The sequence below is a fragment of the Euprymna scolopes genome, chromosome 11 (assembly GCF_053919585.1).
Source record: "Euprymna scolopes isolate OS-2025 chromosome 11, ASM5391958v1, whole genome shotgun sequence".
In the NCBI taxonomy this organism is placed as follows: domain Eukaryota; kingdom Metazoa; phylum Mollusca; class Cephalopoda; order Sepiida; family Sepiolidae; genus Euprymna; species Euprymna scolopes.
The window spans coordinates 139,443,609-139,468,469 of record NC_136492.1 but is presented as its reverse complement, the minus strand read 5'-3'; the positions used below and the strand labels follow the sequence as shown (position 1 = coordinate 139,468,469).

The 24,861-nt window shown below is 39.6% G+C and overlaps 1 protein-coding gene across 1 annotated transcript in view; it reads left to right on the top strand.

Moving 5' to 3' along the window:
• The first annotated feature begins 3,058 nt into the window (after positions 1-3,058).
• LOC145288248 (uncharacterized) overlaps positions 3,059-24,861 on the top strand; it is a 600,777-nt gene continuing 578,974 nt past the window's right edge. The window contains exon 1 of the mRNA XM_080136286.1: positions 3,059-3,245. The gene's annotated coding sequence lies outside the window, so the exon portion shown is untranslated. The remainder of the gene's footprint in view (positions 3,246-24,861) is intronic.

Sequence of the window (24,861 nt, the reverse complement as noted above, 5' to 3'; positions counted from 1 at the left end):
TAGCAGCGGGATGTGAGTATGTTTATATAACAATAAACAAGTATTATCAGCTCTTTTTATTGAGCACTATCTAATAACCTCGTTGAATTCACTAGTCCATTACTTTTGAATAAAAAAACCCTGAGTATGTATATATATATATATATATATATATATATATATATATATATATATATATATATATATTCTGGTGATTTTATTATATTTGAATGTTTTCTTTCGTATATATATATATTTTCTCCATTGCCTATGACCTCACTCAGATTGTTCAGGAACCCACTCGTGTGCCCGAAAATGATGTGAGCCTACTAGACCTTTTTCTCACAACTTGCCCTGAACTATGGTCAGTTTCTGTTCTGTCGCCTCTTGGATCTTCCGACCACTCTGTTGTATCAATTAAGATAAAAATGAAATGTAATAAGTCCCCAGACGTACCTCTCCATCGTACAGTATATCAATACACTAAGGCTGACTGGGATAGTTTCCGTACATTTATATCTGATCTACCTCTGCATTCCATGTTTAAAAAGGATGTGTCCTCTATAGTATTAGACCTGACGGAATGGTTAATTGTAGGTATTGACCGTTTCATACCCTCGAAAAAGTTTCAGCAAAAACCTAACAGCCAGCCATGGTTCTCTCCAGAATGTGCTGCTGCCATTGCGCACAGAAATCACTTTTTCCACTGTTTCCATCGTAATAGATGTATGAAAACTAAAGCCGCTTTCAGGACTGCCAGCAACCATTGTAAGAAAGTAATAAAGAATGCAAGAGAGTTGTATGCTCAATCTGTTAAGTCCAAAGTAGCTGAGCAGCAGCTTGGTTCTCACCAGTTTTGGCAAATAGCAAACAGAATCCTGAACAGAAGCGTGTGCTCCATCCCAACTATTATCAATGGACCTGAGGTAATCTCGTCAGCATCAGACAAAGCCAAACTCTTTGTCAAGAACTTTGCAGCTAATTCTACCCTTTGCGATCAAGGCTGCCAACCCCCAATATTTCCTCTTGTATCAGAAAACACGCTATGTGATATACGTATATCTGTACGTGATGTTGCCAAGCTAATCAAAAACCTTGATTCGAGTAAAGCAACTGGCCCTGACGGTATTCCAATTATAGTACTCAAAAAACTTCAACATGAACTAGCACTCATACTTACAAAACTGTTTAAACGTTGTCTTAAGGAGAATAGTTTCCCATCTCCCTGGAAAATTTCATCAGTATGCCCTGTATTTAAGAATTCAGGTGATCGCTCATCCCCCTCTCAGTACAGGCCAATAAGTCTCCTGTGCGTCATGAGTAAGTTGCTGGAATCGGTGTTAAATACAGAAGTAATCAACCATCTCAGCAAAAATAACCTTCTTAGTGACACATAATATGATTTCCGTTCTGCTAAATCTACAGCAGATGTCCTTACAGTTATATCTCATAGGATTAGCAAATCTCTCGACGGAGGCAACCTTTCTAGGGCAATTGCTCTTGACATATCTAAAGCCTTTGATTGGGTATGGCATAAAGGTTTACTTCATAAGATCTCTAGCTATGGTATTGCTGGAAATGTCTTCTCAATTATTAAATCATTTCTTTCTGATAGGTTCATAAGAGTAGTAGTTGAGGGGCAAAAATCAGAAGCTCACAGTATTAATGCCGGTGTCCCTCAGGGATCCATCCTGGGCCCAACTCTTTTCCTGATCTATATTAATGATCTTCCAAATCACATCCTTACATCATTTGTAGACATCTATGCTGACGACACTACCATTTATGGTAGCACATCTAAGACAGTAAACGACCAAGTTCTCTCCAATTCTCTCTCCTCTGATCTTGAGCACGTAGTACAATGGGGTAAGGAGTGGCTGGTTACTTTTAATGCATCTAAAACCAAGCTTCTCTCTTTACATCATCAACATTCTGATCCACATCTGGCATCAATTGAAATGAATGGCTCTCGTCTTCAGGAGGCCTCAAGTTTTGACAAGCTTCTTGGCTTGACCATTACTCCTGATCTTAAATGGAACACGTACATCAAATCTGTTGCCAAGACCGCTGGAAAAATGGTGGGATCTTTCTATCGATCCAGTAGATATCTCACTGCTGATGCTATTCTCTATCTATATAAGAGCCAGGTACGTCCAAGGATGGAATACTGTTGCCACATCTGGGCAGGAGCTGCTAGAAAGGACTTGGCCTGCCTTGATAGAGTTCAAAATAGACTTCGTAGCCTCGTAGGAGATATCCTTTTCTCTTCCTTGCAACCTCTATCTCACAGAAGAGATGTTGCGAGTTTGTCTCTGATGTATCGTTATTTTCATGGAAAGTGTTCGACTGAGCTTCAATCTATGGTCCCCCCTCGCCAAACTTTCACAAGAAACACTCGTCTAGCTGTAAACACTATCAATAATTTCCCCCACTCTTTATCTGTGCCTAAACCTAAACGTAGATTCCATAAACAAAGCTTCTTTCTTAGAACTGCACGCCTGTGGAATTGTCTTCCGTTTTCCTGCTTTCCGGCTGACTACAATATGGTTGTCTTCAAATCTATCGTAAATAAGTTCTTGATGAGCCGTTCCATATAAGTTATCAAATTTACCAAATTTTCATTACTAATGATTACTATATTGTCCAATTTCTACTGTACACTCTTTAACCCTTATCCTTGAGTGGCCTCTTGGCCTTGATAATGTGGTGATGCCTATGTAAAAAAAAAAAAAAAAATCCCTTGAATACCGCTGTGGCGCTTTGATAATCGGCAACGCTCGGCTAAAACCGACGGATGACGTCTGTTCCGAGCCAAGCCGAGCGGCCAGTTTGTTATGTCTGGTTCAAATTCTGCACTAGTACCAAAAGTTTTTAAAAATCCAGTTGTCTTTTTAATATAAAAATATAAACACAGCTCATAAAGTTAAATTAAATAAATTGTTAGTATTTATATTAAAAAAAAATAAAGCAAGAATGTAAATCTCTTTCAAAGTTATCATCGGTGAATTCCGGTGAATTTACGGAAATATTAACAAAATATTTTATCAAAATTAAATTAGATTTTTATTAAATGATTCTGTAATATTGTATTTAAAATACTAATCATTATTACATTATTTTATTAAAAAATTGATGCGAGTCAATAATTCCGTAAAAACAACGGAATTTGCCAATCTTGTTATCGTCTGCCATTTAAAAGAATTGAAAGAAGTAATTTTAAACGCAACTTCCTCCATCCGTAATAAGTTACAAGAAAAACTGATTTGGTATGTTTCAGTTTTATTTGTTTAATCGTTAATTACTTTTGGCATTTGCATTTTAATTTCCACATTTATATTAAAAATTTGTTGGTTAAAATGGTGGGGGGGGGAGATAGATGGAGAAATTGAATATATTTAATATTTTTACATGAAATGGTGAATTTATTTTATGAACTGATCAAAAATTTTTTTTTTTTTTTAGATTTGTATTTATTTATTGCCGTCTTAAAATTGACTTGCATATTTCCTATTTCAGTCACATTAATTATTGAGAGTGAAATGGGTCTCATTTACTTAAATGAATCATTAAAACGTTAAATTCAAATTTTTGGTGCTTGTACACTTTTGCCACCGTGCTTAAAAAAAAAAAATTTGTTTCAATTTTTTTTTTTCAGGTTAAATTCAAGTTTCACGATATCTTTTTTTTTTTTGTTTGTTTAGGTGGGAGCACAAGAACAGTTAACAAATACCCTCCCCAGGTTAAGAATGGCTTTCAAAATAATAACGTTATTGTTTTTAGTACAGTGGCAAAAGTACCAAATTTTTTTATAAGAAAAGATAAATTCATAATTTTCTAGGAAATCATGTACTTTCCCAAATCCTGTAATTTTTTCAGAAAGATGATACATAATTCTCCCTCGAATTGTATTTTATTTATGTATTTATTTGATATATATATATATATATATATATATATATATATATATATATAAATAAAATACAAATAATATTTATTTATAATAATTATTTTATTGCAATTTATTTTTTTATTTTGTAAATAAATGAATAGTTTCTTCAGAAAATTTGAATAAAATTAATTGCGGGTTTGTATTACTGTACACATAGATTCGGAAAAGTTGTCAAAAAAACAAATATATAACAAATAAATGTTATCAAAGCAAGATAAGTTACTTTTCTACCAAACTGGATATATTTTTCGTGTTTTTATTCAATGTAACATATTTATTCAGCTCGAAAAACATGCAGTGTTTACTGATGTATTGAAAAATTCAAAATGGCGCCCAACTCTCTCTATAACACGGTAAGTTCGGAAGGTGTTATAACTAATGAACCAGACAAAATACTATTAAAAAACCACCGAATATATGTCAACTTATGTCACGGTAACATATATTGAGCGAATTTCTAACAGTATTTTGTCTAGTTTATTATTTATATCACCTTTTCCCGAACTTATCTTGTTAAAGAGAGAGTCGGGCGCCATTTTGAATTTTCCAATACATCGGTAAACACTGTATGCTTTTCGAGCTTAATAAATATGTTACATTGAATAAAAACACGAAAAATATATCCAGTTTGGTAGAAAAGTAACTTATCTTGCCTTTGATAACATTTATTTGTTATATATTTGTTTTTTTGACAACTTTTTCGAATCTATATGTACAGTAATACAAACCCGAAAAAATTATTAAACAGGATTTGTTTTTTTTCCTTCAATTGGGGGTGGGGGTGGTTGTGGAATTTTCCTTTTATTTAAAATAAAATAAAACAAACGAAAAAAATTATTAATCAAGATTTGAACAAAATAAAATAAAACAAACATTATTAAACATTTATTTTACATTTATACGGATTCGGTAAGATAAGTTTCGAGAAAAGCGTAATATTAATGCAAATTGAAGAAAAAAAACTAAATCCTTTAATAATTTTCTCGTTTGTTTTACTTTATTTTAAATAAAGTGAACCCCCCCCCCCCGCAAAAAAAAAGAAAGGGCAGATCACCCTTGAAGAAAAAGATTGACTAATAAGATTAAAAGATGATTTTATGAAGAAGACAAGAAGCGGACATTTTTATTATCAATTTAGATGATGGCGATAAAGTAAACAAAATCACCGGCTTCGATATTTTGTTCTAATCTTACAATGGTTATTTTTTTATTTTTTTTTTTTTTGTTAAAAAAAATACTATTTAGCGCAAAATAATTTGTTTAGCAAACCCTTAAAAATTCTCTGGAATTTGCAACGCTAAAATTGGATTCTGTAACAAGTACGTGCATTGACTACTACATTGTACGTACTTGTTACAGAACGAAGATGTCATATTCTAAAAATTATGGAAATCGATCACGTAGTTTTTTTTTAAACCAAGAAAATCAAAACTTTTGATTTTTAGCGATTTTACTGTTAAACTGTATTGAACATGTGGGAAATGTGGCTCGCCATGATAACCAATTTGTAATCAGAATCCATCGATATTAGAGATCATAGTTGCAGATGCAAGGACATCTATAAGTCAAAAGTGCTATCACTGGGACTGTTAAAGATAAATATGATGAGATCTCCAATTTATAGAAAGGTTCTACTGAGTCACATCCACATATATATATAAATTTAAAAAGCGTGAAACTTCGGAAAAATATGTGGGAACATGATGAGAATTGGCAGCCAATCTGATGTTAATGCATCCACCATGAGAGAAAATAAAAAATCGTCGTTTGCACATGGCTCCACGCATCGCTTCCGCTTGGGAAGAAAAAAATAAGATAACCACAAAAGAATTATCAACCAATGGCAGAGCTCCGCGCCTAAAATAAAAGCCTAAAATATCACAGTCACTATAAAATGAGAAGACCAAAAAGGAGAGAGAGGAGATTCACCCTGCTGCGTCAGTGAACGCACGGCCGGATTCTCCCACCCGACCTAAAGAGATGAAGAAGAAAAAGAAATAAGGCACCAGTGAACTGAAGCCAACTACACTCTCATGTTATGGGCCAAAACGCCTTCAATTCTAAACAATGCCTAATTCACACAAACCAAAGAAAGAAAAGGAGAAAAACATAGGAGGCGAAGACGCCGTGCTGCTAGCTGTTGAGGAAAGAAGTCGCCGCTCTCAAGTTAAAAGCCAGGACACATATCACCGACAGTAGCACGATCGGCCACCCACTTACCACCCCCATCGTCCGAAAAGGTAAGTACGCTTACGAACACACCTACAAACATCCTACGAACACTTTACCTCTTCTAATTAAAACTGTCATTAATAAATAAAACCGGTTCTCAACCTTCAATATTTGTCTGTCCTTAATTGCATGGAGTCAGATTCTACATACTTCAAACGTTGTCAATTAAATGTATTCTCTGTTGTGACCTCTATGGCCTCATTTCCTTCACCCCTTCTCCATCTATAAACCAACCAAAAAAACCTCCGGGCCATAAATAACAAGGTCCTTGAGAAGTGTGGACCGATGCGCAAACGTTTGCTTTCCACGATCCGCTCCCTTAGCAGACATGCGCAGAAGGTTTTCAGTGGTCTATTTAACCGTTGAATTACATAAAGTACAAATTGAAATCAACAGCTAATTTATATCGGACTTATATCTAAACTAAATTTCTTTAACTTTTTTTGTGCGCTATTTTATTTCATTTTACAACTACAGTTCTTTCATTGTTTTGACTTTTTTTTCTTTGAGTAAATTTCATTTAAGCTTTTATTTTGTGCTTGTTTTTATTTTATTTGTTCATTTTAAATTTAAATTTATTTTGAAAACCTTCTGAGCATGTCTAAGGGAGCGGATCGTGGAAAGCAAACGTTTGCGCATGGGTCCACACTCCTCATCAAGTGCCAATAACATTTGATAAAGAACTCGAGATAACAACATTTATTAGCATGTTTAAGAAAAAGTAATTGGAATCATTTGAACGTCAAGGTTTTTGCAACAAGTGCTCATTAGAGAATCTTGTAGAAAAGGTAAAAAGTTATGATTACTGACTTTTATGAACACGTGATTATTTTCTGGAAGGAAAAGAAAATCATTAATTGATTTTTTTTAAAAATTTATTTAAAAAAATTCTATTTTCACGCCAAACAATACACTACCATTTTGATGTAAGGGGCTACTATCGAGGATATAAGCTGCAGGGATACTATGTAGGGGGTTGAGCAGCAAGATGTCTGTTCACATTATACTTGAACTTCAGCATCTTAGTACAGTTGGGAAAGCAGGAACCTGGAATGGAGTTCCAGAGTTTAGCAGTTCTGGGGAAGAAACTATTAGAGTAGAAGGTTTTCTTACATCTAGGGATCTGTACTGTGTAGGGGTGGGATTTTGCTGTTTGTTGGGTTTGTGGAGGGTATTTACGTTGAGGGGTTACAAGGACTTGTAGTTTGTCAAAGCATCCACCATTAAAATACTTGTAGAACAGGTAGAGTGATGCAAAATTAGGTTGATGGGACAGAGGTTGAAACTTAAATGACAGTTCAGGACCTATCAGGTTGATGACTCTTTTGAACCCTGTCCAGTTGTGAGAGACTAGTAGCAGATGCACTAGCCCAAATGTGAGAACAACACTCCATACATGGGCAGATGGTGGCCTTGTAGAAGTACAGGATACTTTCAGATGTAAGTAGCTTTCTAGCATGGTAGAGAGAGCCCACCTTCCTTGCAGCAGTCCTGGCAATGCTCTCAAAGTATCTATTCCAACTCGTGTTCTCCGTGAACATTAAAGTGAGGAGTTTGAAAGAAATACTTTCAGCTAATTTATCTTTAGCCATATCTATGGTGGTTGAGAAGGTTTCTTGTAATTATTAAAGGAAACAAGCTTTGTCATGGCAGCATTGAATGTGACCATTCTACTACAGATTAGAGGTCTTCCTCTAGTGTTTCTGTCATTTCCTTAGGTTTAGATATGTGTTTATTTGTTTTCCCCTCATGACTGTTATTTAGCAAATATACCCAACTTAGAGACAATTTTATCAGAGAGGTCATTTATGAATATTAGGAATAAGAAAGGTCCAAGGATAGATCCCTGAGTTACACCCGCATTTATTTATTGTAGATGTACAACTGTCGAGGACAACTTGGATTCTCTTATTGAAGAAGAATTTAATTATGTTAAGTATTCATCCAGTGATACCATATTGAAATCTGCTGGATCCTTCAGCCTCACTTTCTTTTTCACCTTGAGCCAGAACTTTCTTTAGGGAGGGACGTTTCTCTCCTCTCACCGTTTTCTCTGCTTGAGCAAAAGCGCAGTCGTTTATCCGTCTAATTTTTGTCTTTTATTCTTCTCAAATCTCTGGAATTCTCGCAGTTAGTCTCACCCTCTTTCCCATAAAACCAACCATGTCTACCGCTTCTTCTTCTCCCCGTTCATCCCCCCCCCCAGCCCCTGTGTGTTGACAGCAAACAGAACAGACTTTCTGTCTTTTGGAGGTGAGTGCATTAGAACAATTACTACTACACTCCCCCCTGATCCTATGATCACACATGAAACACTCGGAGGTGGTCTTTTGTGTCTTGTGCTTCTTCGTGGCAGAACAATCATTGTGTCTTCGCCAAGAATAGTTCCAACACTTACGGTGTCTTCATCTGGAATGGCATCGATTAAGTCATCATCTTCACCCACACTGGGTGTCCGTTCATCCAGCGTCTCATTAATGGTCATGAATTTCTCACTACCTCTGTTCAAAGGTGTGTCAGAGCAGGCTATTGGTGGGCCCGGTCCTACTATAGGTTGCAGGTCTCTCACATGGCGTGGCATTCCATCAACCAATACATTTTGCATACTGGTATTCATATGTCCCACTCAATACTTTGTAGTACATTGTCCGTATGCGGCTTTTACCCACACCCAGTCACCCGTTTTATTGACAGTTTGCTGTTGATTGTCTGTCGGTGTTGTTATTCCATCAAATCCTTTAAGTTGTATGCAGTACCGACGGGCCATATTGGTAGGTGCTGTCACAGAGGACAAGTCATCCTTTGGTGTAACGTATCAATATACTGCCTCCGGTATGGTACACTGTTTCCTGGCTGCAATCCTTTTGACGCTTCTATGACATTGCTCGATGGTGCTGTTATCGGAGGGAACATATGTAATCGAAGTCTGATTCTCCATTTGTCCATGAAGGCTTTAAACAAGTTGCTCCAAAAGGCAGTGTCATTATCTAATCTCTAATGGCGAACCTTGTTCATAGAAAAGAGTTTTTAGTTGATTGATTATACATTTTGTATCGTGCCGAGTGATGCATCGCCAAACAGTCAATCAGGGTCAAAAAATGGGCCCCATTGTAATGAGTGATATCCATCGCTATCCTATGCCATGTTTGGTCAAAATTTAAAGTCCCCTTTGACCAGTGCATGGTTTACAGATCGATCGACTCTTACTCTTAGCATTCTTTGATGACAGTTCTCACAGCGGCCTTGGAAACCCCAGGGTTAATTCACTTCACAAAGTAGAGTGTCCGCTTCACACCAGGATAACCGCTTTGTTGGTGGACAATTTTGATCTGGTCCAACCTGCCCAAGTTCACAGATGCAGTGCAGAAAGGTTGCACAGGTTTGGTGTTCCTCTTAATCGCATCAAGCCACCGCTGAGGCACTTTTGTCAATTGGTCCGCCTTGTTTTGGCTAGATTTGACCAAAACTACATCCATTGACAATGCATATTCCTTCACCAACTTCATTATTGTATCAAGACGCCATTGGATGAGCATCTCACTCGTAGCTTTAGTCCGTACACTGGCTCTGCCGGTAAGAGTATTCGAGACCCATTTATGAACACATGCGGAATCGGTGAATAAGTGAAAGATGGTCATCTTAAGAGGATTGCCAAGTTCATTCCTTTAATGATAGCATCAAGTTCTGCTAGGTTGATATGTTGGAAGTCCTTTTCTGGACATAACCAGCATGCATCCTCCATCACAGTCCCATCATATATATCAATGACACATCGGTAGCGAGAGAGCTTGCATTGACCCAGATGTCAAGAGCTTTGCCTTTGACGCACCATTTGCCTTGTGCCGGATTTTCTTTTTGGAGTCTGGTGAGAACCTCCTTAATCATGGTGTTGAGAAGGGCGTCATTTACTTTGTCGTACCACCTTGTAGTGATGTCAGATGCTCTCCTTTTGATAAATACCATAGAAACACAAAGCCAACCACCCACGGGAAGGTGTCCAACCAACTTGCCACAAAGTGAAAATATATTTGACAACATGAGCTTTGTCAGGAATCTCGTTCCCTCTTCACCAACATTATTATCCTCTCTCCAGACTTGCAAACCAAGCACTCGCACCCCATCCTGCAGTTTCTCTGGTTCTTTGCTGAGAAATCTGAAGTTGCTGAGATGCTCCTTCACATATGCTGCAGGTACAACACATTCGTCTACATATACATTGTCAATATAAGTGATTGTTGCCTGCTGTATATGCTTGTCCTTCGTCAGGATAGCATCAGTAATGGTTTGCATGATGGATGGTGTCACATTGAGCCGAACCCCATGTGGGTCAGACGATACCTCTGCCTTTTGATCATTACTGTTTGGTATGGCCACAGTGATTTGTGCACACGTATTTGAAGGTATGCTTTGCAAAGGTCCAACACCGATACATTTGATCCTGCCCGCCACCATTCTCTCAATTTTTTGGTGCATATGTTTGTACGGGCCGTGAATGGGTCTACATGTTTATTCAACTCAAAATAGTCGAGCACCGGCCTCACCTTCTGTTGGTTTTGCTGAATGACCGTCATAATTGGACCCCTATTTGGGGGTCCAATTCCTTCTCTGGGCAAGGAACCAATCATCCTGTAGCTCAGCATCATAGTCTCCGCAGGCTTTCACTGGGATGTTATACTCTGGCACTCGATTGTATAATTTTTGTGATGACTGATCACCAGACCACTTCCGTGAGATGATCCAGGTTTTGGTGCGTTGGTTGAATTCCGTGCGAAAGTTGGGTTGTTCCAGCTGAATGGTCACACCCAAAGCAAAAGCTGTCCCAACAAAATGTGCATTGCCTCCCTTATCAATGTGCACGCCGCCAATTTTTTTTATGATGTCCATCCCTAGAAGGAGGTCAAATGGTTTGGTGTCAACCACCCAGTACGTCAGTCTTCAGATGCTGCTAACACCATGTCTTAGCAGACACTGCCATCAGAATTGTGGTATTCTTCCGTATTTTGGGTTGACATAACGACCCACTCACAACCCATGATGAGCAGCCAGAATACACAAACACTATCCTATCTAGCCCATCCATCTTTATCTTTATGATGGGGAGCACCTCCTCTAGTTTATATGGGGAGAAAGTGGTGCTGGCCTCTCGCCCCTTGCCTCGTTTCCTGGACACCTTGATGCCACATGTCCTTGTTTCTTGCATCGATAACAGTATATCTCTGGAAGCACCCTGCCTGCTTTACCCCCGGGCTACCAGCAGTCTCTGGCAAAGTGATTGCGACCTCCACACTTGTGGCACCGCACTGTAACTGCATCCTGCTTGTCAGGGGTCGAAGGTTGGTCCATAGGTACATGAGGAAGAATTTTGCGTCTCCTGATTGCTGCAGCGACAGGTTCCTTCACTTCTGCTTCCTCCGTCATAAGAACGCGGGCACTCACAAGAATCTGCTCCTGGGTCATCCATTCCATTCTGAGTGATCCCTGCAACTGTTTCCTAACAGAACTGGGGAGTCCTAACACGAAAGCGCAACTGAGCCATTGATCAGAGGAGTTTTCTTCTATTAACTGTGAAAGATCGTGCAGGTCACCCAGGTATTCGTTGACAGTTTCCCCAGGGTGCAAATGACGAGATACAATTTTGTCATATGTCACAAAAGGGTCCGGTGCAAAAGTCACAAGGAGGGCTCGTTTTACTTCAAATCCAACCTTTGGTCATGGGCTAATCTCTGATATACTGACAGCACGCCACCTCTTAGCCTGAGTGGTAAAACACGCTCAATATTGTCAACCCCACACATTTCACACACCAGTTCCACGTGTTCCAACCATTCAGACACTGTGTGATCAGGTGAGATGCCATGAAATTCAGGGATAAGACGGATATCAAATGCTTTGCATGCCATTTGTAAGCCGAAATAGCTTAAAATCTGCTGAGTCTTGCAGCCTCACTTTCTTTCTCACCCTTTTTTTAGGAAGGGACTTTTCTCTCCTCTCACCGTTTTCTCTGCTTGAGCAAAAGCACAGTTGCCTATCTGTCCGAGTTCGGTCTTTTATTCCTCTCAAATCTCTGGAATTCTCACAGTTAGTCTCACCCTCTTTCCCATAAAACCAACCATGTCTACCGCTTCTTCTTCCTTCTCTTCTTCCTCTCTCAGCCCCTGTGTATTGACAGCAAACAGAACAGACTTTTTGTCTTTTGGAGGTGAGTGCATCAGAAGAATTACTACTACATATATGATCTGATTTTCCTGAGAAAACTATCGTGCCATACCCTGTCAAAAGCCTTAGATATATCTAGGGTTACCGCTCTACTCTCCTCTGCTTTGTCCAGTGTATGGTATATATTGTAGCAGAAGTAGCAATAACTAAAATGAGGGGAAAAAGAGCTTACCTCGGGTACGTCTGTTGTGTCACCGGTTGGGGGGAAAAAGAGAATTCCAAGATGGCGTCCGGGGGTTTTTATTAGCATTTACCCCATGCAACTCTCGGAAAATCATGTTTCTTTCTCATGTGATTATGCAAATGGATAATTCCCGGCCACTATAAAAGCAGGAGGCTAGAGACGAGTCGGAGTGTCCTGCAAATTGTGTGTGTGGGTGTTTCTGGCGATTGGAGTGTGTCTTCTTTTACCACGGTTATCACGGACAGGAATTCCCTCTCTTCTAGAGGTGGGCGATATTGACTATTTTGAAGTTGTACTGTTGCTGACAGAACATTTATTTTTTTTTGCCTACTACATTTTTGTTTCAAGCTATTTCGGCCCGAATATGGCGAAGGTGCGGATAAGCAGTGATATTATCAAGCGGTTCTCTGGCGAGGGAGACGTAGCGTGGCTGAAAAAAGTGAGACTTGTCGCACAACTTCAACAGGTGGATGATGTAGCGAGTCTGCTACCTTTATACCTGGAAGGCGATGCGCTTGCCCTCTACATGGAAATAGAGGAGGACGATCAAAAGAAAATAGACCAGATTGAGGCTCGATTAAAGGAGGCATTTACTGATGACGCGTTTGCAGCATATAGAAAAATAACTATGGTTAGATGGGCTGGTGAATGTGTGGATGTGTACGCCAACAAAATCAGGCAGTTGGTTGGATTGGCCGGATTCACAGGAGAAAGCTTAGAGAGACTCACAAAATTAATTTTTGTCACTGGATTCCCTGACACCATCTCAATGGCTCTTCAACAGGTGCCGAACATCAAAGCCCTTACCATGGGGGAGCTAATGTTGAGAGCGAGAATTTTGACGATGACTGGCGAACAAAATCAGGATGTGGTTGCGGCCGCACGCTCACCCAACAACAGGGCCCAGAACAATCCTGTTAACGTGACCTGTTTCAAATGCAGTGTTAAAGGCCACCTTGCAAGGGACTGTTGAAAACGTGGAACACTGGGCTCGGAACTGCTCGGGAAACGAGCAAGGGGAGGACGCATAAGCGCCAGTCTCCTTCCCAACCAAGATGTGAACACGACGCTCCCGGTGATAAGCATCCATGTTGACAGGACGTGATGTTTGGCGCTTATTGATACAGGATGCTCCAGGACAATTTTACATGCAGACCGGTGCCGGTCTTGGAGAAAAACAAACGTAAATGTTAACACAATTGGTGGAATGTCCCATGCGTGCTGCGGTATTGGAACGGTCTCTGTATCCACTGATGAAGGTGTGTCTGCCAGAGTCGATGTGTTGGTGGTGCATGGCAAGCCACTGGGATTTGACTTGCTTCTAGGGATTGACGCCATAAAAGCTCTAGGAGGTGTCGTTGTCAGGATCAGTGCGGCTGGGCGCCAGGAAAAGTATTAAATGCGCAGCCATTTCTATCGATGAACCAGATTTCACTGCTACCTTTGACCATCAAAACCGAACGTGGACCGCATCGTGGAAATGGTCTGTGGACCACCCCCCTGAAAGGCTGCATAATCGAGTGTCAGAGTACCCAGTGCCAGCAGAAATTCGTGAAGAATACACGCAGGAGCTCCACACCTGGATAGATAATGGTTGGCTCGTGCCATACCCAGAGGATAAATTGGGACCCCCCAAAGGTCTAATTCCCCTGATGGCTGTGATACAGCAGAACAAAGCCAAAGTGCGCCCGGTGATGGACTACCGGGAGCTAAATCATTACGTAGACGCATTTACGGCCAACGCAGATGTTTGTGCGGCTAAGCAGCGTGAGTGGAGACAAAAAGGTGCTAACGTGTCTCTACTGGACCTCAGAAGAGCATACCTGCAAGTCCGGGTCCATGAGACACTGTGGCCATACCAGACTGTGGAAATCGATGGGAAAAAATACTGTCTGACCCGTCTGGGGTTTGGTTTGAATGTGGCTCCCTTGATAATGAGAGCAATTGTCAGCGAAGTACTATCTCAGGAAGAAGTTATAAGTCGCGCAGCGCGCAGCATCTGCTTACATTGATGACATTTTTGTCAATGAAGACGTGGTGCTCGCGACCCTTGTGAGAGAACACCTCGCGCAGTTCGGGTTGGAGTGCAAGAACCCGGAGCAGTTGAAGGACGGTGCACGGATGCTGGGATTGGCAGTCAGGATGGAACGCAATGAACTGCGGTGGAAGCGAGGAAATGCAATTCCGGAGGCTCCCAGTATTGTTACGCGACGAACAATCTTTTCCCTGTGTGGTCGACTTGTCGGGCACTTTCCGGTGTGCGGTTGGCTTCGTGTGGCTTGCGGAATACTCAGAAGGAGAGTAAGTTCGGTAACGAAGGGCTGGGATGATGAAGCAAGGGACGCCGTACTACATCGTATGATGTTCGAAACCTTAAAATCTGCGCAGGAGAACGATCCGTTACAGGGAAATTGGTGTGTGGACGGCAAAGAGCTGAATGTATGGGTCGATGCTAGCTCCCTAGCAATTGGGGCAGCCTTGGAGATGTGTGAAACTGTGTTGGAAGATGCATGTTGGCTGCGACCTGAAGATGACTCTCAACATATCAACTTGGCTGAACTGGATGCTGTATTGAAAGGCATCAATTTGGCTCTCCAGTGGCAGAGCAAGGTGCTACACATAAAGACAGATTCTGTTTGCGTATACCATTGGGTCTCGGACACGCTAACTGGAAAGGCACGAGTACGCACCAAAGCAGCAAGCGAGATGCTTATTAGGAGGCGATTAAGCACTCTTAAGGAGCTTGTGAAAGAGTACGGGCTGACAGTGGATGTGACGCTGGTTCCATCAGCACGAAACATTGCTGACCGACTGACACGAGTGCCACAGCGGTGGTTTGAGGCAATGAAAAAGAAAAACGGTCTTGACCCAGTGATAGGCGCGGTCCACACAGACAAGCTGGATGAGAGTCAAATCATGGCTATTCACAAAGATAGTGGACATCCGGGGATGCGACACACTACCTACTTTGTCAGGAGAAGATGTCCAACCACGACAAAAGCAACTGTCAGAACGGTCATACAGAAATGCAAGGAATGTCAGTCCATTGACCCAGCGCCAGTCAGGTGGGAAAAGGGAAAGCTGGAAGTTAACGAGAATTGGCAGAGAATTGGAATGGATATCACGCATTATGGCACCTTCCATTTTTTAACTTTAACAGACTGTGGTCCATCGCGTTTCTCCATTTGGAGGAAATTGGCAAGGCAGGACTCGGCAAGCGTGATTCATCAGTTGGAGGCAGTGTTCCTCGAGCGTGGCGCGCCGCATGAACTCCTTTTAGACAATGACACGGCTTTCTGCAGCAATATGTTCCAAGCATTTGCATGTAAATGGGGAGTTCACTTGCGATTCCGTTGTGCATACGCTCCAGCCGGGAATGGCATAGCGGAGCGATGTCACCGTACAGTGAAACGAATAGCGGCTAGAATGTGTTGTCCCATACAGGAGGCTGTCTACTGGTATAACATCACACCAAGAGACGACACATCTCCCTCCACTGCGCCTGCCAACAGGATTTATCAATACGAAGTTCGAGTAAAGGAGACCAATCTCGCAACTGCGTCCCCAGGTCTCAAGAACAGCTTTTACCAGGTTGGAGATTGCGTATGGGTCAAAAGACCGCAAAATCGATGTACCACGAGGTTCGGCAAGGGTGAGGTGACCAAGGTGATCAGCCCTCAGTCGATTTTGGTGGACGGTGTGCCTCGTCACGTGAAGGATTTGCGCCCTCACCATTATGTTGTTACATCGGAAGAAGAGGGAGACTCAGATAGTATGATGTCTTCTGAAAAGACAGAGAGTATGATGCAGGACGACGGAGAGGATTTTGAGCCATATAATGTACATACTGAAGAAGCGGAGGAAGGACCACCCGTCTTGCCTTTACGAAGGAGTACTCGACAGAGACGAATACTGCCCCCCTGCCCTGATTGTGAAACACCGCCTATGGAGCAGACTGGTGGCAATAATGGCGATGAGGAGGATGGCAGGGAGGAAGTGCTGCCTCCGGTTCTTCGGAGAAGTACCAGACAGAGACGACTGCCCCCCTGCCCCATTTGTGATCATGAGATCAGGGGGGAGTGTAGCAGAAGTAGCAATAACTAAAATGAGGGGAAAAAGAGCTTACCTCGGGTACGTCTGTTGTGTCACCGGTTGGGGGGAAAAAGAGAATTCCAAGATGGCGTCCAGGGGTTTTTATTAGCATTTACCCCATGCAACTCTCGGAAAATCACGTTTCTTTCTCATGTGATTATCCAAATGGATAATTCCCGGCCACTATAAAAGCAGGAGGCTAGAGACGAGTCGGAGTGTCCTGCAAATTGTGTGTGTGGGTGTTTCTGGCGATTGGAGTGTGTCTTCTTTTACCACGGTTATCACGGACAGGAATTCCCTCTCTTCTAGAGGTGGGCGATATTGACTATTTTGAAGTTGTACTGTTGCTGACAGAACATTTATTTTTTTTTGCCTACTACATTCAGAGATTGCAGTTAGAATATCTGCTGTAGAACGGGCTTGCCTAAATCCATAATGTTCGTCTATCAGAAGTTTAGCAACTGTACGGTGATGGACTAAAGCTTGGTTAATTATGGACTTAAATATTTTCACAAAAAGTGGGAAGAGGCTAATGGGGCGGTAATTTAATGGGTCAGTTCTTTCACCAGAATTCTTGTAAACTGGTACCACAGAAGCAGTTTTTCAGCAGTAAGGAAAGCAAGATTCATTAAGGCATTTGTTATAAAGTTGGGAGAGGACAGGAGCAACCTCAGCAGAACATTTTTTTAATAGCACAGCTGGGATGAGATCAGGTCCACATGCTTTTGAGTTGTCTAGTTTTTTTATGATATCCTGCATCTGAAATGGGGTAATTGAGTGACTTGTGTGTTCATTACATATCAAAACAGCAGTTTAAATACTTATTGAAAAGAATTCTATTTCGATATGGTGACTTTCCATTTTGACAATTGAGGTGCATGACACACACAAAATCATGTTGTATGGTTTAATGTCTCACAAGGATGGAGTTGGGCAGCGATATTGTTTACCTAAACACGGCCAAAAAGGAAAGCTGGGAGTAAGTATTTTTTGAGGGAGTCTCTCTTTAAAAATCTACCAAAAAAAAAAAAAAAATTATCCAATCAATACAAAATTTTAACCGATTATTAAGTGAAGAATGAAATTTAAAATGGTGTACTTAATCCCTGCTGGCAATGATATAGGTAAAATCCTGTTAGTTGGCGGGTGTCCAATGTGCTGGTTACATGACAGTTAATCTGTAGGAGGTCCGTTTTTTGGCGCTAAATGACTGTAGTCGAAGTTCGCTTTGTAAGAAAAATCGTGTTTTTTTTTATTTTTTATTTTTGACCATTATTATTGAGATGAGTCTCCGTAAAGAGGTCGGTGGATAAACATATTTTCAGTTACTGACGTCATGTTAGATGATATGAAAAGAAAGATTAGCTTTGTTCTTTCTCTTTCTTCTTTGAGTTGACAAACCAAAGTGTAGTGTCGTCTAGCCAAAAAGGTAGGGCTTTAACTAATAAAAACATAATCGAATTTGATGACGCTGATGTTTTCCATTTTTTTGTAGTGCGAGTGTTCTGATCTGCCGCTATTGTTTGGTAATTCTTTGATCACAGTCCGTTTACTGTAAGAGTTATGATTCACTAAATTCTAGTGGCTTTATGTATTCAGTAACAGTTATTCCAAAATGAGTGATCCTGTTGTGCCCAAGTAGTCCTCAGCTTCCGGATTTACATGCGGATTTGAAGAGAAATTGCACTTAGACTGAAATGTGCAATCGTATTTCATCTGAGTGTCCATCAGATTCCAAACTCCTGAGGGTCACCACTTTGTAGGAAATGTGTCTCAATATGATAACCAATCTTGAGGTTCTTGTTCTTGAAGAAAATTTCTTGTAATTTCTGTCCACTTTTGATTTGTTGTGAAAGTGATGAAGAGATCAACTTGACCCATTTGTCGGACATAAGCCATGACATCACTTTGGCACTCAAATATGTATTGAAGGCCTCCTGTGTAAGTTGCTGAAAGAGCAATTTGTTCTGGATTCTCATTCTCTCTAAGAATTGAATCCCTCAAGTTGCCATGATTGTCAGCTTTCAAGGTTTGTTGCTCCCCCTCAGAAACTGTAAACGTTCTGTTTCAGTATTGCAATACATATCCACTAGCCACTGCTGAAACAGCCTTCAGTACCGGAGAAAATAGTTCCAGGCCGAGTCATCAAATGGTAGGAATAAAACTGCTGTTGGGTAACTTTGCGCCCATTGGATGCCTTCTAGTAGATGTAAGATGGAGAACTATGGGGTACATTAACGGGTATATTCAAGTATTGTAGAGAGGATGTAGTTTGAAGATCCTTTTCAATGTATTATTTTTAAAACGCAAGACAATATCTTGGTTTGCTGTCGGTCCATTCTCCATTAATATTCCAATCTCATATGTTGTTGTTGAAGCATTGAATCGCCATGGGTTCTCTCCTTGTGGCCTTCGTTTTTTCCTTATGACAACTTTGTGTTCTTCCAAGTTTTCTTTGTTGTTTTCAGTGACAAATTTTAAGTTGACAAATTAGGCGGTTGCTTTCATGTAAAAATTCAGTCAGTCTTTAGAAAATGCCTTGTTTGAGTCTACTGCATGTCCTTGACTATGTAGTTTCTATTCCAGACTATCCAAGAAGTAAATTTGAATAAACTCTGCCACCCCATCTTCAGGTGGCAAAAACCCCAAATGTTGTGGCAAACCTAGCCTTGAATTCTAAAAACAGGATTTCACCCATGCTCCACAGCATTTTTGTGACCAAATGAAGTCATAGCAAAACAGTTGTTGTAACTGTGTAGATTTTGTAGAAATTCTTTCGAGATGGAACCTTTGCCTGAGAGCAAATCTTGCAATAACTGAGGCAGTGGTGGAAAGCTAATAAGCACAACCTTGCTAGAACAACCAGGAATCTCTCTTTTAAATTTCAGAGCTGAGCAATACTGACATACTTTGTCCGTTTTTTTCTATGTCAGCTATAGTGAGAGAGTCATCTTTGTTGTAGAGCAATCCTTTTCTATTGCGATTTCCTATTTCTTGTTGTCTCAAAGCAGTCATTTGTTGTCTAGCTGCCTCTTTTTTTGTTATTTGCTGGGGCAATCACACTCTCTCTTGTTGCAACCTTTCACTCACATTCTTGAGATAGATTTATTTTATTTCTGATTCATTCTCTCATCTTTGAGCTTCTCTTAACTCACCATGTTTACGTCTCCTTTTTGTTTCCTCATCTATTTCATTTCCTCTTCATCTTGCTTCTCTCAACTGACCATGTGTACATTTTGTTTCCTCGTTTGTTTCATTTGCTGTTCTTCTTGCTTCTCTCAACTGACCTTGTGTATGTGTTCTTGTTGTTTTCTTGTTTGTTTCCTTTGCTCATAGTATTTTCCCTTTCCTGATCATCTCTTTGCGTTTCTTGAATTTCTTTTTGTGATGAATTTAACTGCTTTGCAGCATGTCTAGTTCTGTCAGCTTCACATTGTTCTTTTAAAATTTGTTAATCTTGCTCTCCTTTCTCTTCAACATATTCTGTTGTGCTCCAAAATGCTTTTCTCTATGCAAAACATTTTCATTGGAGCAAATTGCAGCAACTTTTAGTCTATTAGCTTCTAATCTTGCCAATCTTTCTTCCTCAGTTTCATTTCTATTTTGATTGGGTGCCATCTTTAGTGTGTATCTGAAAAAGGAAAATAAGTATCTTAAATTTTTCAAAAGAATTATGTGAATCTCAAAAAAAAAGTATCCTTAATGATCTGTTGCATTGTTTTTGGTAGCATTATTTTGGAAGGTGAAACTTTAGAGATACAGTTCAATAAATTTTGGCCTATGTTAGGGATGACTATCATGCCAAATTTCATCAAGATTGGTTGAGAGATAATTCTAATTCACAAAGAAGTTGGTTGGTGCCATGGTGACAGCCTCTGGGATGTTGGCGAACTCCAACATAGGTGTGGAGTTCATGAAGAGCCGCACTAAATATGACCTTAACCTTTGACCTTAACTTTGAAAAATGGTGTGCACCATCCCTAAGTCAGAGACCATCATCATATTAGGTTTGGTCATGATCTGTCCAATGGTGTGTGCTGTAGGAGGGTATATGTACACAGGCTATGACCTTGACATTTGACTTTCACCTTGGAAAATGGTGTGCACCATGCCTAGGTGGGGACCATCATACTGCCAAGTTTGGCCATAATTAGTTCAGTGGTGTGGGCTGTAAGAGACAATTTGACAAACTTTTCTTTTTTTACTTATTCATCATGAGCATTCTATGTACGTTATAATGTGGATCCTAGCTTGGATAAGATAAAGACAGCAGTGTGTCTTTGTAATGGACCAAAACCCATGATGACAATATGGGTATAAGTGGTGAATAATAAAAAATGAAAGTTGTGAATGATTGAGATTTGGTTTCCATTTAGAAAGTCACCAACAGAATGTCATGAATGAAAGAGCAAAATGTGGTTAATGTACTGAACAAAGATATAGAATTAAGCAACTGAGAAATGGAAGAAAAAAAAGCTGGTGAAGGAATAAGAATGTTAAAATCAGAAGCAGATGTAGAAAATACCTTCCTTGAAGATTTTATTCTTTAAATAGGAAGGAAAGAGATTTATGTAATGACATCTGTATTCAAATCTAGAAAAATCAGCAATTTGAAAATGTTTCTGTAAACTGAAAAGTACATTTAAATAGAAAATCTTCAAATTACTATAAATTGATTTAGCACGAAGTCCGCACATTTATATCAGATCTACTTCTGCGTTCCATGTTTAAAAAGGATGTGTCCTCTATAGTATCAGACCTAACGGAATGGTTAATTGTAGGTATAGACCGTTTCATACCCTTGAAAAAATTCCAGCAAAAACCTAACAACCAGCCGTGGTTCTCTCCAGAATGTGCTGCTGCCATTGCACATAGAAATCACTTTTTCCATTGCTTCCAACAAAATAGATGTACTGAGATTAAAGCCGCTTTCAGAACTGCCAGCAAACACTGTAAAAAAGTAATAAAGAACGCAAGAGAGTTGTATGCTCAGTCCGTCAAGTCCAAAGTAGCTGAGCAGCGGCTTGGTTCCCACCAGTTTTGGCAAATAGCAAACAGAATCCTGAACAGAAGCGTGTGCTCTATCCCAACTCTCATAAATGAACCTGAGGTAATCTCGTCAGCATTAGACAAAGCCAAACTCTTTGCCAAGAACTTTGCAGCTAATTCTAACCTTTCTGACCAAGGCTGCTAACCTCTAATATTTCCTCCTGTATCAGAAAACTTGCTATGTGATATACAGATATCTGTACGTGATGTTGCCAAGCTAATCAAAAACCTTGATTCCAGTAAAGCAACCGGCCCTGACGGTATTCCAATTATAGTACTCAAAAGACTTCAACCAGAACTTGTGCCCATCCTTACAAAACTGTTTAAACATTGTCTTAAGGAGAATTGCTTCCCGTCACCCTGGAAAATCTCATCAGTATACCCTGTATTTAAGAATTCAGGTGATCGCTCATCTCCCTCACAGTACAGGCCAATAAATTTTCTGTGTGTCATGAGTAAGTTGCTAGAATCTGTGTTAAATACAGAAGTAATCAACCATCTCAGCAAAAATAACCTTCTTAGTGACACATAATATGGTTTCCATTCTGCTAGATCTACAGCAGATGTGCTTACAGTTATATCGCATAGGATTAACGAATCTCTCGATGGAGGCTACCTTTCTAGGACAATTGCTCTTGACATATCAAAGGCTTTTGATAGAGTATGGCATAAAGGTTTACTTCACAAGATCTCCAGCTACGGTATAGCTGAAAATGTCTTCTCGATTATTGAATCATTTCTCTCTGATAGGTTCATAAGAGCAGTGGTTGATGGGCAGAAATCAGAAGCTCTTAGTATTAATGCTGGAGTCCCTAACGGGTCCATCCTGGGCCCAACTCTCTTCCTGATCTATATTAATGATTTTCCAAATCACATCCTTACATCATTCGTAGACATTTATGCTGATGACACTACTATCTATGGTAGCACATCTAAGACCGTAAATGACCAATTTCTCTCTGATTCTCTCTTCTCTGATCTTGAGCAAGTGGTACAATGGGGAAAGAGGTGGCTTGTTACTTTTAATACATCTAAAACCAAGCTTTTATCTGTACATCATCAACGCTATGATCCCCATCTGGCATCAATTGAAATCAATGGCTCTCATCTTAGGAAGGCCTCATGTTTTGACAAGCTTCTGGGCTTAACCTTTACTCCTGATCTTAAATGGAACACCTACATTAAATTTGTTGCCAAGGCCGCTGGAAAAATGGTGGGATCCGTCTATTAATCCAGTAGATATCTCACTGCTGATGCAATTCTCTATCTATATAAGAGCCAGGTATGTCCAAGGATGGAGTACTGTTGCCACATCTGAGCAGGCGTTGCTAAAAAGGACTTATCCTGCCTTGATAGAGTTCAAAATAGACTGTAGCCTTATGGGGGATGTCCTTTTCTGTTCCCTGTAACCTCTTTCTCACAGAAGAGATGTTGCGAGTTTGTCTCTGCTTTATCATTATTATCATGGCAAGTGCTCAGCTGAGCTCCAATCTATGGTCCCCCCTCGCCAAACTTTCACAAGAAACACCCGTCTAGCAGAAAACACTATCACTAATTTTCCCCACTCTTTATCTGTGCCTAAACCTAAATGTAGATTCCATGAGCAAAACTTCTTTCTTAGAACTGCACGCCTATGGAATTGTCTTCCATTTTTCTGCTTTCCAACTGACTACAGTATGGTTGTTTTCAAGTCTAACGTAAACAAGTTTTTGATGAGCCATTCGATATAAGTCAACAAATTTACAGAATATCCATTACTAACGGTTACTAATTGTCCCATTTCTACTGTACACTCTTTAACCCTTTATCCTTGAGTGGCCTCTTGGCCTTGATAACTGGTGATGCTTATGTTAAAAAAAAAAAGTCCGCAAATTATTAAAACCATTTAAAAAAAATTTACTTGTTGAAATTTGTAAAGAAGATTCAGTTTACTTTATAAAATTAGCATAATCTGGCTTAAAATTCTGAAAACCTATTTATAAATGCACAGAAATAAATTTTTTTTAGTTAATTGTTTTTTTTTACCCTATAATTAACGTAACTATTGTACATTAAATTTATATAAGAAAAGCTTTTCAATTATTAAACTTATATAACAAAACCTTTCAATCTTTTTATAATCTGAAAATAATCAATAATATTCTGCAAAAATTAAAAACCAAAATCAATAGCAAAACTGCTAGAGGGTGTTGTGTGATGCGTCGTGTATGTCTTCCCACTTTTCTTTTCAAAATCAAGTGTGTCCAATTTCAAAGAAAGTTCCTGTACTGCCAAAAATGTGCCCTCGAAAGATGACAAATGAAATAATGAAGAAAGATGAATTTGACAGGATGTCAGCCAGTTTGTCTGTAGTGTAGGTGTGCATTTTAATTATTCTTTCTCCAAATCAGCACAATAAAAAATAAAGAAACATTATACAATGTCAACAATTCTGTCTTAGAAATAGAATACGTACAGAGAATAAATAAATAAATTAAGTAAAGATGTCAGTGTATTTGGTTGTTAGATTTTGCTTTCTCTTTCTTCAGATTCAATTAAAGACCGGTTGATGGCAGTGCTGGATTTAACTATAGGTTAGTCAAGCTGAAGCCTACAGCTTCATAATTTAGGATCTTCTATACAAAGTTTATATTACTTTTTTATGCTGTCATAGCCTTTTCTTACCCATCCTTTGATTTTGTCCTATGAAAACTAGTTGAAAACTGGTGATGGCATAATACTATTATTTTACTTGATTCCAATACAATTACTGATACTGTTCTAAATTCCTGAGTCTCATACCATTACTGATTCCAACTATTTTTACATAAAATAAAACAGTAGATAAGTTAAAAGCAAGTGGTGGGATAATACAAATATTTTTTCTGATTCTGACTGTGCTAAATTATTGATTCTGATTCGTTTTACATAAAACAAAATAGAAAATCTAACCAAGAAGAGTAGCTGTAGGATTGAAACAAATGGATGAGAGAAGAGAGAGTACTTCACACAGGTTGATATATGTGAAAGGCTGAGAATGGGTATGTTATATTAGTTTGCAAAGAGTTACCCTTTGCGACCAAGACCGCCAACCCCCAATATTTCCTCCTGTATCAGAAAACACGCTATGTGATATACGTATATCAGTACGTGATGTTGCGAAGCTAATCAAAAACCTTGA